Consider the following 16647-nt stretch of genomic DNA (forward strand, 5'->3'; position numbering starts at 1 on the left):
AGAGTGTTAGTTGAGTTTATCCTTGTAGATCTCTGGGCATTTCCCTACTGCCAGATTTCTCTATAATGGTTCCCTCTATTATGATATCTCTTTTCTTTATTCCTCTTTTTTTCCCTCAATCAATCTTTCTGTTCCCTCATGCCCATGTCACCCCTTCTTTTCTCCATGTCTCTTTCTCCTAACTCCCTTGCCCCTTCCTCCATGCTCCCAATTTGCTCAGGATATCTTGTCCCTTTCCCTTTCTCTGGGGGTCTCTTAAGGTCCTCCTTGTTTCTCAGCTTTCCTGGCACTGTGGATTGTAGGCTGGCAATCCTTTGCTCTATGTCTAAAATCCATAGATGAGTGAGTACATACTGTACTTGTCTTTTTGTGCCTGGGTTACCTCACTCAGGTTTCTTCTAGTTCCACACATTTCCCTGAGAATTTCAGTATTCCAAAAGACACTGAGATCGACAAATAATAAATAAGACCTCCTGAAACTGAGAAGCTTCTGTAAGGCAAATGATAAAGTCAAAAGGACAAAACGGCAGCACACAGAATGGGGAAATATATTCACTTACAATATATGACAGAGGGCTGATCTCCAAAATATACAAAGAACTCAAGAAGCTAGTTAACAAAACATCAAATAATCCAATTAAAAAGTGGAGTACAGAACTAAATAGAGAATTCTTACTGGAAGAATATATAATGGTTGAAAGACACTTAAGAAAGTACACCATCAGGGAAACGCAGATAAAAACAAATCTGAGATACCATCTTACTCCTGTAAGAATGGCAAAAAAAAAAAAAAAAAAAAATCCCACCAAAGACAGTTTATTCTGGAGAGGATGTGGAGAAAAGTGCACATTCCTTCACTGCTGGTGGGAGTACAATCTCGCACAGCCACTTTGGAAATTAGTATGGCGGTTCCTCAGGAAAATGGGAGTTAGTCTACCTCAAGATCCAGTAATTCCACTCTTAGGCATATTTCCAAAAGAAGCACATTCATACAACAAGGATATCTGTTCAACTATGTTTTTAGCAGCATTATTTACAACAGCCAGAACTTGGAAGCAACCTAGATGTCGAACTAAAGTATGGATGGAGAAAATGTAGTACATTACACAGTGAAGTACTACTCAGCAGATAAGAAACTTTCTTTAAATTTTTTAATGTTTTTATTTATTTTTCTTATTTTACATATCGATCCCAGTTCCCTCTCCATCCCTCCCTCCCTTCCTTCTCTTATAGCCTCCTATGCCCCTTCTCCCTTCCCATCCCCCTCCCACTCCAGATGTAGGGTGATGCCTTCCTTGAGGGGTCAACTAAATCTGTCAAGTCATTTGGAGTAGGGACTAGGTCCTCCCTCCTGCCTCTAAGAGGCACCTTAAAAACAAAAAGAAACAGGTAAATACTATCTTGGTAGCAAATTATATGCCTATCAAAATATAATTTCAACATATAAATAAAGCTTGCCTTAGTATTTAAAAAATATTACTTTTTTTATTGTGTATGCAGTGTTCTGCCTACATGAATGGCCAGAGGAGGGCACAGGGTCTTATTATAGATTGTGTGAACCATTAAGTAGTTGCTGGCAATTGAACTCAGGACCTCTGGAAGAGCAACAGTGTTGCATTTAACCTCTGAGCACAAATTTTAAAAAAATCATTGCTTGTTTTATTTTTATGAATGGTAAATTTAACATTTATTTTTTTGTCATGAGCATTTATTAAGATTGAGCATTTAAAGTACTACCAAATATGTCTGATAGAATTGATGCTATTTACAAAAGATAGGAGCTCATATTAAGCAGGAAGTGGCAGTGCACACCTTTAATCCCAGCACTTTGGAGGCAGGGGGATCATTGAGTTCAGGGCCAACTTGAACTAAAGAATATGAGTGAGTTACAGGATATCAATGGCTACCTAGAGCTGTCTCAAAAAGCCATACACAGCAAAGCTCATACTATCATACTATGTAATCTGCAAGATTTTATGTAAACTTTGACATAAAATATTATTTATATTGTAGCTATAATTTCATTTGAACATGTGAATACAGATTCTTCCTGTGATTGTACTTTCAGTAGATACATACATTCATAAATAATTAATTCAAGGTTCTGCCAGATAGAAACCTGATGATTCATTTTTATTGATGTATAAAGGAGTTTTAAAAACTAGTGGATCAATGGTTGAGGATTCTCGAACTCTCCTTTTCCAGTGAGCTATTGTGTAACCAAGCATGAGAGAATCTTGAGAAAAATTTTCACATTGTGACATGAGGTTAAGATCATTTCAAATTCATCATTTGCTCTTGTCTGTAGGCTCCTATACCTGAAAGGGTTCAACACCCTCAGAAAAACATATGTAAAAGAAGAACAGTGTAATCAAATTCATTCTTCTGAGAACCTCTCTCAGAAGCCCAAGGGCTTAAAATTTCTGTTGGTTACATTATTGCTTATCTACATTGTGACAGTAATGGGCAATATGCTCATCATGGTGACCATCATGGCCAGCTAGTCCCTGCATTTTCCTGTGTACTTTTTTCTGACTTAGTTTTCATTATATATACTATCTGTTCTACTTGCTCCTCAAATGACCATTGATATCCTCCATGAAACAAAGACCTTTTCCTTTCTGACTTGTATGACTTAAGTTTTTATAGACCATTTATTTGTTAAAACTGAGGTCATTCTTCAGATGGTCTTAGTTAATGACCCCTATGTGGCCATCTGTAAACTTCTTCATTACCAGGAGGTGTGTGTCCTCATGCTGTTGGAACCTGGGTTGGGGGCTTTGTTCACTCATTAATTCAGTTCATCTTCATTTAACAGCTCCCTTTCTGTGGTCCAAACATCATTGACAGCTTTTTTATGATATGGATCCTTTCTTAGAACTAGTTTGTAACAATATTTATCTCATTGGACTCTGTATGATAGCTAATAGAGGGGCAATTTGTACTGTCACTCTTAACTCTTCTGATCTCCCCTGGGGTCATTTTACATTCCTTTAAGACACACAATATGGAAAGGAAGCACAAAGTTTTGAACACATGTCCATCCTACATCACTGTGGTTTTTGAATTCTTTGATGTTTTCATCTTTTTATATGCAAGGCCTACTTCCACATTTCTCATAGATAAGTCTGTGACTATGCTTTAAACTTTCAAATCTTTGATACTGAACCCCTTAAATCACATGCTGAGGAATGCAGAAATGTAAAATGCAATGAGTAGACTTTGGTGAAAAAAATATCTCAGTCATGAGTGGGCTTTTCATTCTGAAATAATGAAACCCAGTATATTTAATTTTTATGAAGACAATTTGCCTTTTATTTTTATTAGTTTTGTCTTCTGGAAATTCAGTATCTTTTTTTTCCTAGTACATTATTATTATTATTATTTATTTATTTATTTTCATGTCGATCCCAGTTGGAGAGAAGTCCTCGTCCCTAGTTCAAATGACTTGACAGATTTACATGACTCCACCTGGATGGAAATTTAGTTTCTTATACTAAAGCACCCATTTAAATTAACAATTGAATGGATGATGTTCACTTTTCAGAGAATAAATTTGTATAAGCTTAAAACTTTAGGTGTGAGGTCACCCTAACTTAAGATTCATTAATTGCACAGAAACCAAGCTAATCTCTGAATTGTTCCAATTTCAGTATATGTGCTGTTGAGGAATACATAAAGAAAATGTACATATTATGCAATGGATTACTGCTCAGCAAATAATAATAATAATAATAATAATAATAATAATAATAATAATAACAACAACAACAATAACAATAATGGCTATGGAAATCCACAGGCAAATGGATGGAACTACAGGAAACCATCCTCAGTGAGGTATCCCAGACACAGAAAGACAAACATGGTATGTACTCACAAATAAGTGGAAATTAGACATAGAGCAATCCACAACCCTAGAGAAGCTTCCGGAAATGAAGACGATCCTAACAGAGACATAGATGGCAGTGGAACCAGTATTTATCCCTTTTGCATGAATGGGCTTTGGGAGCCCATTCTCTATGAAAGGATATACTCTCAGCCTAGATAATCAAGGGAGGGTGTAGGTGCCACCACAAATGATATAAAACCTCACACACTTATAGTGGGAGACAACAATATACCACTCTCAACACTAGACAGGACCACAAATCAGAAACTCAGCAAAGAAACAAGAGGAATAACAGAAGTTATGTCTCAACTGGCATTAACAGACATCTATAGAATATTCCATCCAAAGACAAAAGAATATACCTTCTTCTCTGCTCCACATGGAACTTTCTCTAAAATTGACCACATACTAGGTGGCATAACAAACATCAACAGATACAAGAGAATAGGAATAGTCCCCTGTATCTTATCATACCACCATGCTTTAAAATTGGAATTCAACAACAACACAAATAGCAGAAAACCTGCAAACTCATGGAAACCCAACACTGTGCAATTGCACCACACCTTGGTCAAAGAAGAAATAAAGAGAGAAATTAAGGACTTTCTAATGTTCAAGGAGAATGAGGACACAACATACGCGAACTTACGCAGCACCTTGAAAGCAGTGCTACAAGGGAAGTTCGTTGTACTAAGTTCCCATATGAAGAAAACAGAGGATAGTCACATAAGAGAATTAACAAAGCAACTGAAAGCCTTAGAACAGAGAGAAGCAAACTCACCCAGTAGGAGTAGATGCCAGGAAATAATCAACTTGAGGGCTGAAATCAACAAAATGGAAATCAGGAAAACAATACAAAAAAAAAAAAAAATCAATGCAACAAAGTGTTGGTTTTTTGAGAAAATCAACAAGATAGAAAAACCTTTATCCAAGGGTACCTCCTACTTTCTCTTCTAAGAGGTTCATTGTGGCTGGATTGATGTTGAGGTCTTTGATCCATTTGGACTTGAGTTTTGTGCATGGCGACAGACATGGGTCTATCTGCAGTCTTCTACACACCCTCATCCAATTGTGCCAGCACCATTTGTTGAAGATGCTGTCCTCGCCCCATTGTATAATATTAGATGTTTTGTCGAAAATCAGGTGTTCATAGGTGCGTGGATTAATATCAGGATTTTCAATTCGATTCCATAGTTCTACCTGTCTATTTTTATGCCAATACCAGGACGTTTTCACAACTATAGCTCTGTAGTAGAGCTTAAAGTCAGGAATGGTGATGCCTCCTGACGTTCTTTTATTGTATAGGGTTGTTTTGGCTATCCTGGGTCTTTTGTTTTTCCATATAAAGTTGATTATTATCCTTTCAAGGTCAGTGAATTGTGGTGGGATTTTAATGGGGATTGCATTGAATCTGCAGATTGCTTTTGGTAAGATTGCCATTTTTACTATGTTTATCCTACCTAACCAAGAGCATGGGGATCTTTCCATTTTCTGTTATCTTCCTTAATTTCTTTCTTTAGAGTCACAAAGTTCTTATTATATAGGTCTTTTACTTGTTTGGTAAGCGTTACACCAAGATACTTTATGTTGCTTGTGGTTATTGTAAAGGGTGATGTTTCTCCGATTTCTTTCTCTGCATCCTTATCGTCTGAAAAAAATAAGGCTACTGATTTTTTTGAGTTTATCTTGTATCCTGCTAGTTTGCTGAAGGTGTTTATCAGCTGTAGGAGTTCCCTGGTAGAGCTTATTGGGTCACTTATGTAAACTGTCATATCATCTGCAAATAGAGACAGTTTGACTTCTTCCTTTCCAATTTGGATGCCCTTGATCTCCTTTTGTTGTCTTATAGCATTAGCTAGAACTTCTAGTACGATATTGAAGAGATATGGAGAAAGAGGACAGCCTTGTCTTGTTCCTGATTTTAGAGTAATTGGCTTAAGTTTCTCTCCATTCAGTTTGAAGTTGGCAGTTGTTTTGCTGTATATTGCTCTTATTATGCTTAGGTATGATCCTGTTATCCCTGACCTCTCCAATACCTTTATCATGAAAGTGTGTTGAATTTTGTCAAGGCTTTTTCTGCATCTAGGGAGATAATCATATGGTTTTTTTCTTTCAGTTTGTTTATATGGTGGATTACGTTGATAGATTTTCATATAGGAGACCGCTTCTTGAACATAACTCCAGGGGCACAGACACTGAAAGAAACAATTAATAAACGGGACCTCTTCAAACTTAGAAGCTTCTGTAAGGCAAAGGACACAGTTGACAAGACCAAATGGCAGTCCACTGACTGGGAAAAGATTTTCACTAATCCTATATCCGACTAGGGATGATCTCCAAAATACACAAAGAACTCGGGAAACTAATCAACAAAACACCCAATAATCTTATTAAAAAATGGGGTATAGAACTGAAGAATGAATTCTCAATGGAGGAAATTAAAAAGGCTGAGACACTTAAGAAAATGCTCCACATCCTTAGCTATCAGGGAAATGCAAATAAAAACAACTTTGAGATACCATCTTACCCCTGCCAGAATGGCTAAAATAAGAAACACCAATGATGACTTATGTTGGAGAGGATGTGGAGAAATGGGAACACTCCTCCACTGCTGGTGGGAGTGCAAACTCACACAGCCATTTTGGAGACCAGTATGGCAGTTCCTCAGGAAAATGGGAATTAGTTTACCACAGGACCTGGCAATCCCCCTCTTAGGCAGATACCAAAAGGATTCACATAAATGCAACAAAGACATCTGTTCAACTATGTTCATAGCAGCACTATTTGTAATAGCAAGAACCTGGAAGCAACCTAGATGCCCTTCAATTGAAGAATGGTTAATGAAGATGTGGCACATCTACACAATGGAATACTACTCTGCAGAAAAAAATAATGGTATCTTGAAATTCACAGGAAAGTGGATGGCACTTGAAGAAACCATCCTGAATGAGGTAACCCAGTCACAAAAAAGAGGATCACAGTATGTACTCACTCATATATGGATTTTAGAACTAGATCAAATGATCACCAGCCTATAATTCACATCACCAGAGGAACTAGGATACAAGGTGTATTCTAAGAGATTCATATAAAGTATCTCACAGAACTGGGAAGGACAAGTCCCCCAGAGCTCAGGTGAAGTGGGGGAGGACAGCGAATGGAGAGAGAAGTAGGAGAAAATGAGGGGGAGGAGAGGAAGGCATGTGCGACCAGGGGGATTGAGCCTGGTTAGGAATGGAAGATAGGAAAGAGAGAGAGAGAGAGACAGAGACAGAGAGAGAGAGAATATAAAAGTGGGAGCCAATATTGGTTTGAAGATAAAATTGAACACAAAGAAAGGTTGAAAGAACTACAAGACTGCTCCCAACTAACAATCTCAGCTTCCTTGGAAAGGCTATCATAAATGCCCTTCCCGGACAGTGAGATCAACAACTAACTTCTCCATGGAGCCCTCAACTAACGCTTGTTGAAAATAGGAGCAAACACCCATACATAAACACTGAGTCGAACTAGAACCCAGAAGCAGATGGAGAGGACAAGACCATGCGGTAGAAGCACATAGAGATAGCTTACCTGAACAAGGAGGAGCTAAGGGCCACTAGACTGATAGCTGGGAAGCCAGCAGTGGACTGACTCGGGCCCCCCTGAATATGGGTCTCAACTAGAAGGTCTGAGCAGTCCAAGAAACCTCAGACAGTGGAGCCAGGATGTATCCCTGGTGCACAAAAGGACTTTGCAAACATATCCCCCATGGAGGGATAACTGCCTTATTCTAGAGACAGGAGAGAAGCCCTTGTCCCTACTTCACAGGACCTGTCAGACCTACATGACTGGATGGCATTCCCCTACATATGGAATTGGGGTGGGGGGATGGGATGGGAGGGTGTTTAGAGTGCATGTGAGAAGGCAGAGAGGGTAAAAGAGAGGGAGGGCTGGGCGGGAGGGAGGGAGGGAGGGAGAGGGAACTGGGATCGACATGTAAAATAATAAATTAAAAAAAAATGCTTTGACTCCAAAATTTATCTTGAAGAACAAGTTACTGGGGAAAAGGATTTCTATTTTTATTTCCACAGAAAATGAAAAGATATGGATTCCTTCCAGACTAATGTGGTTTGATCATGCCAGACTGCCTGAAACAGAGTACAAGCTGATCCTGCATTCAAAACAGCTGGACAAAACAGCCGTACAGACTACAGCTATGATACCTGAATCTTCTTCGAATCCCACAAGACAGCGCTCCTTACCAGCAGGAAGTAGTTTGGAAAGAACGACGTCCAAATTCCCAAATATTGTGTATAAATTTTTGTTTTAATTTAATTGGACTTTGTTATATAAAATTAAATTAAAAAAGTAAAAAAAAAAAAAAAGAAAGAAACAAGTTCACATTTGCTAAAGGACCTCCATGTCTCTTTGGCATGATGCCCTCATTTTATTGAATAAAAAGTAAAATTAACATACATAAGGGAGAGTTTAGGCCCTCTCCCCCACCCCCCCCAAAAAAAAAAAAAAAGAAAAACCTTTATCCAAACTAACATAAAAGCAGAGAGAGAGAACATGCAAATTAACAAAATCAGAAATGAAAAGGGGACACAGAGGAAATCCACACAATTTTCAGGTCATACTTTGAAAACATTTATTCCCCAAAAATTGAAAATTCAAAGGAAATGGACAAATTTCTGGATAACTATCACTTACCAAAATTAAATCAAGAACAGACAAACATCTTAAACAGACGTATAACCCATGATGAAAGAGAAGCAATCATCGAAAGCCCTCCAACCAAAAAAAGTCCAGGGCCAGATGGATTCAGTGAAGAATTCTACCAGATATTCAAGGACGAACTAATACCACTACTCCACAAACTGTTCCACAAAATAGAAACACAAGGATCATTGCCAAACTCTTTTTTTTTTTGAGGCCACAATAACCTTGGTATCCAAGCCTCACAAAGACACAACTAAGAAAGAAAACTACAGAGCAATATCCATGGTGAACATTGATGCAAAAATACTCAATAAAATACTGGGAAAATGAATTCAAGAATACATCAGACAAATCATCCACTGTGACCAAGTAAGCTTCATCCCTGGAATGCAGGGATGGTTTAACATATGAAAAAAATCTATCAACGTGATCCACCATATAAACAAACTGAAAACAAATCCATATAATTATCTCCCTAGATGCTGTAAAAACCTTCGATAAAATTTAACACTCTTTCTTAATAAAGGTCTTGGAGAGATCAGGGATAACAGGAACATACCTAAGCATAATAAGAGCAATATATAGCAAACCAACTGCCAACATCAACTGAATGGAGAGAAACTTAAGCCAATTCCTCTAAAATCAGGAACAAGACAAGGCTTCCCTCTCTCTCCATATCTCTTCAATATCGTACTGGAAGTTCTAGCTTATGCTATAAGACAACGAAAGGAGATCAAGGGCATCCAAATTGGAAAGGAAGAAGTCAAACTGTCTCTATTTGCAGATGATATGATAGTTTACATAAGCGACCCAATAAACTCTACCAGAGAACTCCTACAGCTGATAAACACCTTCAGCAAACTAGCAGGATACAAGATAAACTCAAAAAAATCAGTAGCCTTATTTTTTTCATATGACAAGAGGCAGAGAAAGAAATCAGAGAAACATCACCCTTTAGAATAGCTACAAGCAACATAAAGTATCTTGGTGCAACGCTTACCAAACAAGTAAAAGACCTATATAATAAGAACTTTGTGGCTCTAAAGAAAGAAATTAAAGAAGATACCAGAAAATGGAAAGATCTTCCATGCTTTTGGATAGGCAGGATAAACATAGTAAAAATGGCAATCTTGCCAAAATCAATCTACAGATTCAATGCAATCCCCATTAAAATCCCACCACAATTCTTTACCGACCTTGAAAGGATAATAATCTAATTTATATGGAAAAACAAAAGACCCAGGATAGCCAAAACAACAACATATAATAAAAGAACTTCAGGAGGCATAACCATTCCTGACTTTAAGCTCTACTACAGAGCTATAGTTGTGAAAAAAATCCTGGTATTGGCATTAAAATATACAGGTAGACCAATGGAATCAAATTGAAAATCCTGATATTAACCCACACACCTATGAACGATTGATTTTCGTCAAAACAGCTAATATTATACAATGGGGCAAAGACAGCATCTTCAACAAATGGTGCTGGCACAATTGAATGAGGGTATGTAGAAGACTGCGGATAGTCCCATGTCAGTTGCCATACACAAAACTCAAGTCCAAATGGATCAAAGATCTCAACCTCATTCCAGCCATATTGAACCTCTTAGAAGAGAAAGTAGGAGGTACCCTTGAACAAATTGGTGTAGGAGACCTCTTCCTGAACATAATAACTTCAGGAGAAAAGGAGGTGGAGGAAAGGAAAACACTTGCTTCTAGGAAGATTGAGCCCAGTTAGGAATTGAAGACAGGAGAGACAGAGAGAGTGAGAGAGAGAACATAAAAGGAGCCAATATTGGTTTGAAGATAAAATTGAACACAAAGAAAGGTCTAGAGAACTACAAGAGTACCACCAACTAACAATTTGAGCATCTCTGGAAAGGCTACCATAAATACCCTTCCTGGATAGTGAGATCAACAACTAACTTATCCATGCAGTCCTCTTCAATACTTGTTGGAATCAGGAGCAAACACCCATACGTAAACACTGAGTCGAACTAGAACCCAGATGCAGATGGAGAGGACAAGACCAGGCTGCAGAAACACATAGCAACAGCTGACTTGAACAAGGAGGAGCTAATGGACACCTAGACTGATAGCTGAGGGAAACAACTGGAACTGTGGGCACTTAGAGAGTAATATGAGCCAGGACTCATAGCTGTGGGGAAGAAGGATCATAGCTGGCCAACTTCTATAACCAGGTAAGTTCTCAAATGGAGTGATGGGATACCAACCCAACCATAAAACCTTTGATCTATAGTTTGTCCTGCCTGCAGAGTATTCTGGGACTACTGCTGTCTGGGGGAGAGGAGGGCAATCTCTAGCAACCCAAGTCTTTGAAAGGAATTCAATGTGCTGGTGTAAGCTAAAGCTAAGTCTAATGCTAAGGGTGGTTTAGTAAAAAGAAAGACTCAAACACTTTCTTGATGGCTTCCTTTTTTATTCTTTGTTCTTTAGTGTTCTATGTTCTTTTTCTACTGTATTATTTTATTCTATAGCTTATAAATCCCAACAAAGTTTTTTTTTTTTTTCAGGAAATAAAGGACTTTCAATGCGGTTACTTTTTATTTTTCTTGTGAAAGAAGGTAAAAACATGTTTTTAATCCCTATTGTCTCATACCCCCCCCCACCAACCTCGAGCACATTCTCTTCTGCTCCATAGAAAGGGTGAGGCCTTCTATTGTGTATGATCAAAGTTTATTACTTTTCTTGAAAGGTAATCTTCTAAGAAATATTAAAGGAATCACAAATCTAAGCTTTTATATATGAAAAAGAATCAGTCTGCATTACTTTAAATCTTTAGGGCACATTCATTAATAGATTTTATTTTAAGAGATTGAAGACAGAAATGGGCTTAAGAAATCATCATCTTTAATCATCAAACAATCCTAGCAAGAAAGGAGTGTCAGCCAATGATAATTGGGCTGCTTTGTTATTATTCACAAGTTCTCCATTTAACTATGTGCCTTTTATAACTGTAGATTGTCCTCTTGAGTTCTTATTTTCACCTCAAAAATATTTAATAAAATATCTTTGTATAACTTTGGTATATCCAAGCTTTGTTTTAGCTGTAATGAAGTTCAAAATCTGTAAGTCCATGTCCCGATATTAAGGTTAAAAGAATTACATTATCTGGGCTACTGGAAATCAATGTTTAATCATTAGCTTGAGTTGCAGTCTGTGTAGTTCCTTAGGTGAAACTCACAGTCTGTGACTGTGAGTCAGAAATATCCTTGCGTTTATTTTTATTGATCAAAACTCTGTATAGGTTATCATTATCATTAATAATTTACACATTACAGTTTAGGAAAGAATCAACTTGACAATCCTCCAATAAAAATGCTCAGCAGATGGTGGAAGTAGAAAATTTTATAGCTACTTTGGAAATCAGTATTGCAGTTTGTCAGAAAATTGGGAGTTATTCTACCAACAATACAACTTTTTGGCATATACCCAAAAGATACTCACACTGCAAGGATACTTGCTCAGATATGTTCATAAACACATTTTTTATATTATTTTTATAATAGCCAGGAAATGGAAATTACCTAAATGACCCTGAAGTGTAGAATGGATAAAGAAAATGTGGTATATTTACATAATGGAGTTCTATTATAAAAAATCATATCTTGAAATTTGCAGGCAAATGGACAGAACTAGAAAAGGCCATACTGGGTGAGGTAACCCAGACCCAGAAAGCCAAATACAATATGCATTCACTCATAAGTAGATATTAATCAGTAGAGAACCTAGGTAACAAAGAGGACCCTAAGAGAGACATACAGGGATCCACCTAGGAAAGGGAAAAAGAAAAGACTTTGAGTAAATTTGGAGAATGGGAGCAGGGGGAATGTAGAGGGGGAGAGGGGAGGAGGGAGGAGGAGTGGGTAAAGATGTATAGATCAATAATAATAGAAATGTTTTGTGAAAAAAAAATGGCCAGCAGAATGGGATGTTTCCATGAGATAAACATACTGTATTATAGTCAGTGGATATCTCTCCACATCCACTCACACCATGTTAGATACTAGAGGATGATTTCAGTAAGAAGCATATAAAGGCACAGCAGAAGCAAAGAACATTCTGGGGTCTGTAGCCTTGCCTAAACGATATTCTCCCATGAGAGAGTTGCCTCTTAGTGGGCCAACACCATAAACTTCAATTGCCACCTGCTGATCCTCTGACATGGCCATCAGCATGGAATTAATGGGAGCTTACCATAATCTTCATCAAAGAGACCAGAGAGACTTCATCCAGCAATTGGTACAGTAGAGTAGATGCAGAATCTCACAGAAAAAACATTAGGTGAAGCTCAGGGAGTCCTGCAGAGGAGGAAGGGGCAGTATCAGAATAACTGGAGGCATCAGGAATAGCACAAGAACACTGGTTCACAGAATCAATTAACCCAGACACATGGAAGCTTGCAGCAATCAGGGGCCATACCTAGGTCCTCTGTAAAATATGCAAAGCTTGAGTAGCATATTATTCCTGTGGGATATGTAACAGTGAGGGTAAGGGCTATCACTGACTCTTTGGCCTATTTATGGGACCCTTTCCTTCTTATTGGGCTGCCTTGTCCAGCCTTAATATGATAGTATGTGCTGATCTTAGAGTAGCATATTATGTCATGTTTGAGATTCCTTCGAGTCATTCCCTTTTCTGAGAAGAGATTGGGGGTGGAAATCTCGTGGAGAAGGATGGGATGGGATAAAGACTGGGGTAAGGGGAGGGAAGAGAAACAGAAGTTGGGATGTAATATGTAAGAGAAAAATAAAAATATCAAATATTGGTATGTTTCTTTTAGGTGATAATTCCAATATACCTACCAACATATGGCAGCATAAATATACCATAACATACGTTCTACAAATGACAAATATCTGAGAATAAGGGCATTGACCCTGGATTCGGAAGGTTTGGCTTTTATTTTATCTTAGCAGATGGTGTTATGATAACCTGATTTAGTTTTCCATATTATAACATGGTAACACCAAAGCTTTCTTTTGTTCAGTAGATTTAGTATAAATTGTTTAATGAATTTTATAACTCTGAATATAATTCAAGAACCTGACAGTTTTCATCATCATCATAATATAATTCAATAATTAGTGTGAGAAATAATTGCTATGAAGCATTGCAAATTATATCTGGTATGATATATACTATTATAGTAACAAGTCATAACTGAAACTCACTATGTCTGTAACAATGAGTTGGTAAATAAAATATTATAATGAAAAGTCATAATCACTCACATAAAGGTTTAAATAATTTGTAGTCTCCTAAAAATATTCTTAGTTGATTTGTCATCAAATATTGAAGTTCATGATTAGTTGACTATTTTGGTTTCTCTTAGCTGGACTCAAGGAAATGTTAATTAAAAACAGACGCTGAAGAAATTCTCTATATTCAGTTGTATAATTGTTTTTAGCAAAATTTACTAATGGCAGTGGAATGCTCCTGAGGTCTAATTAGTCAGGAATAAGAAAATTCAGAGTTTGACTGCTAATAGTGCACATTGGCAATCCGTAATAAGCTCCAGAGAAATTCATTATCCAAAGGAGACATTTATAATCAGCTTTGTGGGAAATATTATGGCATGTAGGCAGACATGGTTCTGGAGACGTAGTTGAGAGTTCTACATCTGGATTATCAGGAAGCAGGGAGAGAGTGAACCACTAGACTTGATTTGAGATTCAGAAACCTCAAAGCCCATGCTCAGAGACATACTTTTTTCAACACGCTGACACCTACTCCAATAAGGCCAGATATCCTTGTGGTGCCATACTCCATGGGCCTGAAGGTTTTATTTTTATTAAAACCTCCACACTTGACTCTATGATCCCCATAGGTTTGTAGTCATTTCATAAAGAAAAATGTAATTTATTTCAAATTCAAAAGTCCTTATAGTCTATAACAGTTTTTTAAATATCTATAGTTCAAAGTCTCTTCTGAGGACTCATAACAATCTCTTAACTGTAACCCTGTAAAATATAAATATCCAAGCAGGCTACATACTTCCAACATATATTGGCACAGTGTATACACTACCATTCCAAATGAAAGGAAGAGAATATGATGAAATGCCGAACCAAAGCCAGACCTAAAACAAACTGTGCAGACTCCAAACTCTACATCTTCATGTCTGTTGTCAAAGAACTCTTCAGATCCCCAGATTCTTTCAGCTTTGCTGACTGTAATACACTTCTTTCTCTTGGCTGGTTCTACTCTACTCCCTGTTAACAGTTGTCTTCTGTAGACACCCCACTGCTCTGGCATTTTCAAAAATTTCAAGTCTCCAAAGCAATGCAAACTTCACCTTCAGAGCTTCACACCATAACCTCTGTGCTTCCATGCAGGGACACACCTGACACATACCTGGCCTTAGCAGATTTCTTTAGCATTGTTGGGAGATTTCATAACCCCATTCTCCTGTCCTTGACTCTAAGGCCAAACCATGTGGTCAAAGCCGCCAAGTTCTTCTGATTACTGGGGCTGGAACATGGACCCCCTCATTCAGTTACATTTTCACCACTATTCTGTTGTTTTATTTAAAAAAATCATTTTCACTTTACATGCCAACCCCAGTTTCACCTCTGTGCCTTTCTCACCCCCCTCCCCCCAGCTTCCTCCCTCTTCCCAACTCCTTTTACTCCTTCCTTGGGAAGTCCGAAGTCCTGTTTCAATTTGGCACACCTTTCTGTTTTTGACTGTTTACTTTACTACTTAAACTTGTCTGTTCTTAACCCACTCTGTAGACTAGACAGTGCTCTAATTTACAGAGTTCTGACTGCCTCCCAAGTGCTGGGATTAAAAGTGTGCCCACCTTGCCTGACCCTAAGCTTTTTAAAATTCTCTTTCACTTGTCTTTAATTTCTTCTCACAAATTAGAAGCTTAGCTGACTGTGGTCTTGCTCTGAAGTCACCACTCTCTTTCTTGCACTCAATACTAGGCTTTTCTTTAATTCATTTACTCTTATTCATACTCCTCTTCTCCTCAAACTGTGCATTTTGTGTTTTTCCTTGGTCAGCTTGCTCATTTTCATTGTAAATATTCGTTTCAGTTACTACTAATAACCATACAACAGAGTCCTTACTAGGCTGTTTTGGGATTTCCTCAGCCAATGACATCAATCCAAAACTCTTTAATTTTTTGGACAAGGGAAGAAGGCAGGCACATTCTCTACCAAAATATTACAAGAATGGTTTCTATGTCATACAAATATTATTATTTCTGAAAACTCTTGAACTGGGTCCCTACAGTTCAAATAACCCCCAGCACAAGTGTGTTCCAAGTGCCTGCTAGGATAGTCCATTGAGCATGACTTAAAATTTTCAGTTGCTTTTCATTTCAAAAATCCCAAATTGTTTTACGTTTCTCCAAACAGAAGCATGGACAGGCCTATCAGAACAATGTTCCAGTCTCTCGTACCAACTTCTATTTCTGTCAGGAGACACAATGGCCATAGCAAATCTTATAAAGGAAAACATTTAATTGGACCTGGCTTACAATTAAGAGGTAAGTCCATTAACATCATGATGGGAAGCATGACAGCCTGCAGTTAGACCTGGTGCTGGAGAGGTAGCTGAGACCTACATCTGGATCAGCAGCAGCAGGAAGAGAAAGTGAATCACTGGGCCTGACTTGAGCTACTGAATCCCCAAAGCTCACCCCCAGTGACATACTTTCTCCAATAAGGCCAGAACTCCTAATAGTGCCATTCCCTATGGGCCCATGGGAGCCATTTTTATGCAAACCACCACAAGATACTGAGGAATTCAGACAATATAGGCCCAACATTCTAGGTATCAGAGTGATTGAAAGACTATCTGCAACTAGGATAGAGGTCATTTGTGTATGTATGTGTGTGTGGGTGTGTGGGTGCACACAAGCGCACACCCACACACCCACACACACACACACAAATATATGGCAAAGTTGAGTTTATAAATAATGAGCTAATTTTAGTCAGGAAGGACATTTAGGTGCCAGCACTTATTCACTGAGAAGATAGGAGAAATATAGAACAATATATTTTCAAATGTGTT

At 37.9% G+C, this 16647-nt stretch overlaps 1 pseudogene; it reads left to right on the forward strand.

The window, feature by feature from the left end:
* The first annotated feature begins 2349 nt into the window (after nucleotides 1-2349).
* LOC127221822 (olfactory receptor 4A15-like) lies at nucleotides 2350-15084 on the forward strand (annotated as a pseudogene).
* Nucleotides 15085-16647: the final 1563 nt, after the last annotated feature.

This window comes from Phodopus roborovskii, unplaced genomic scaffold, assembly GCF_943737965.1.
Source record: "Phodopus roborovskii unplaced genomic scaffold, PHOROB, whole genome shotgun sequence".
Classification (NCBI taxonomy): domain Eukaryota; kingdom Metazoa; phylum Chordata; class Mammalia; order Rodentia; family Cricetidae; genus Phodopus; species Phodopus roborovskii.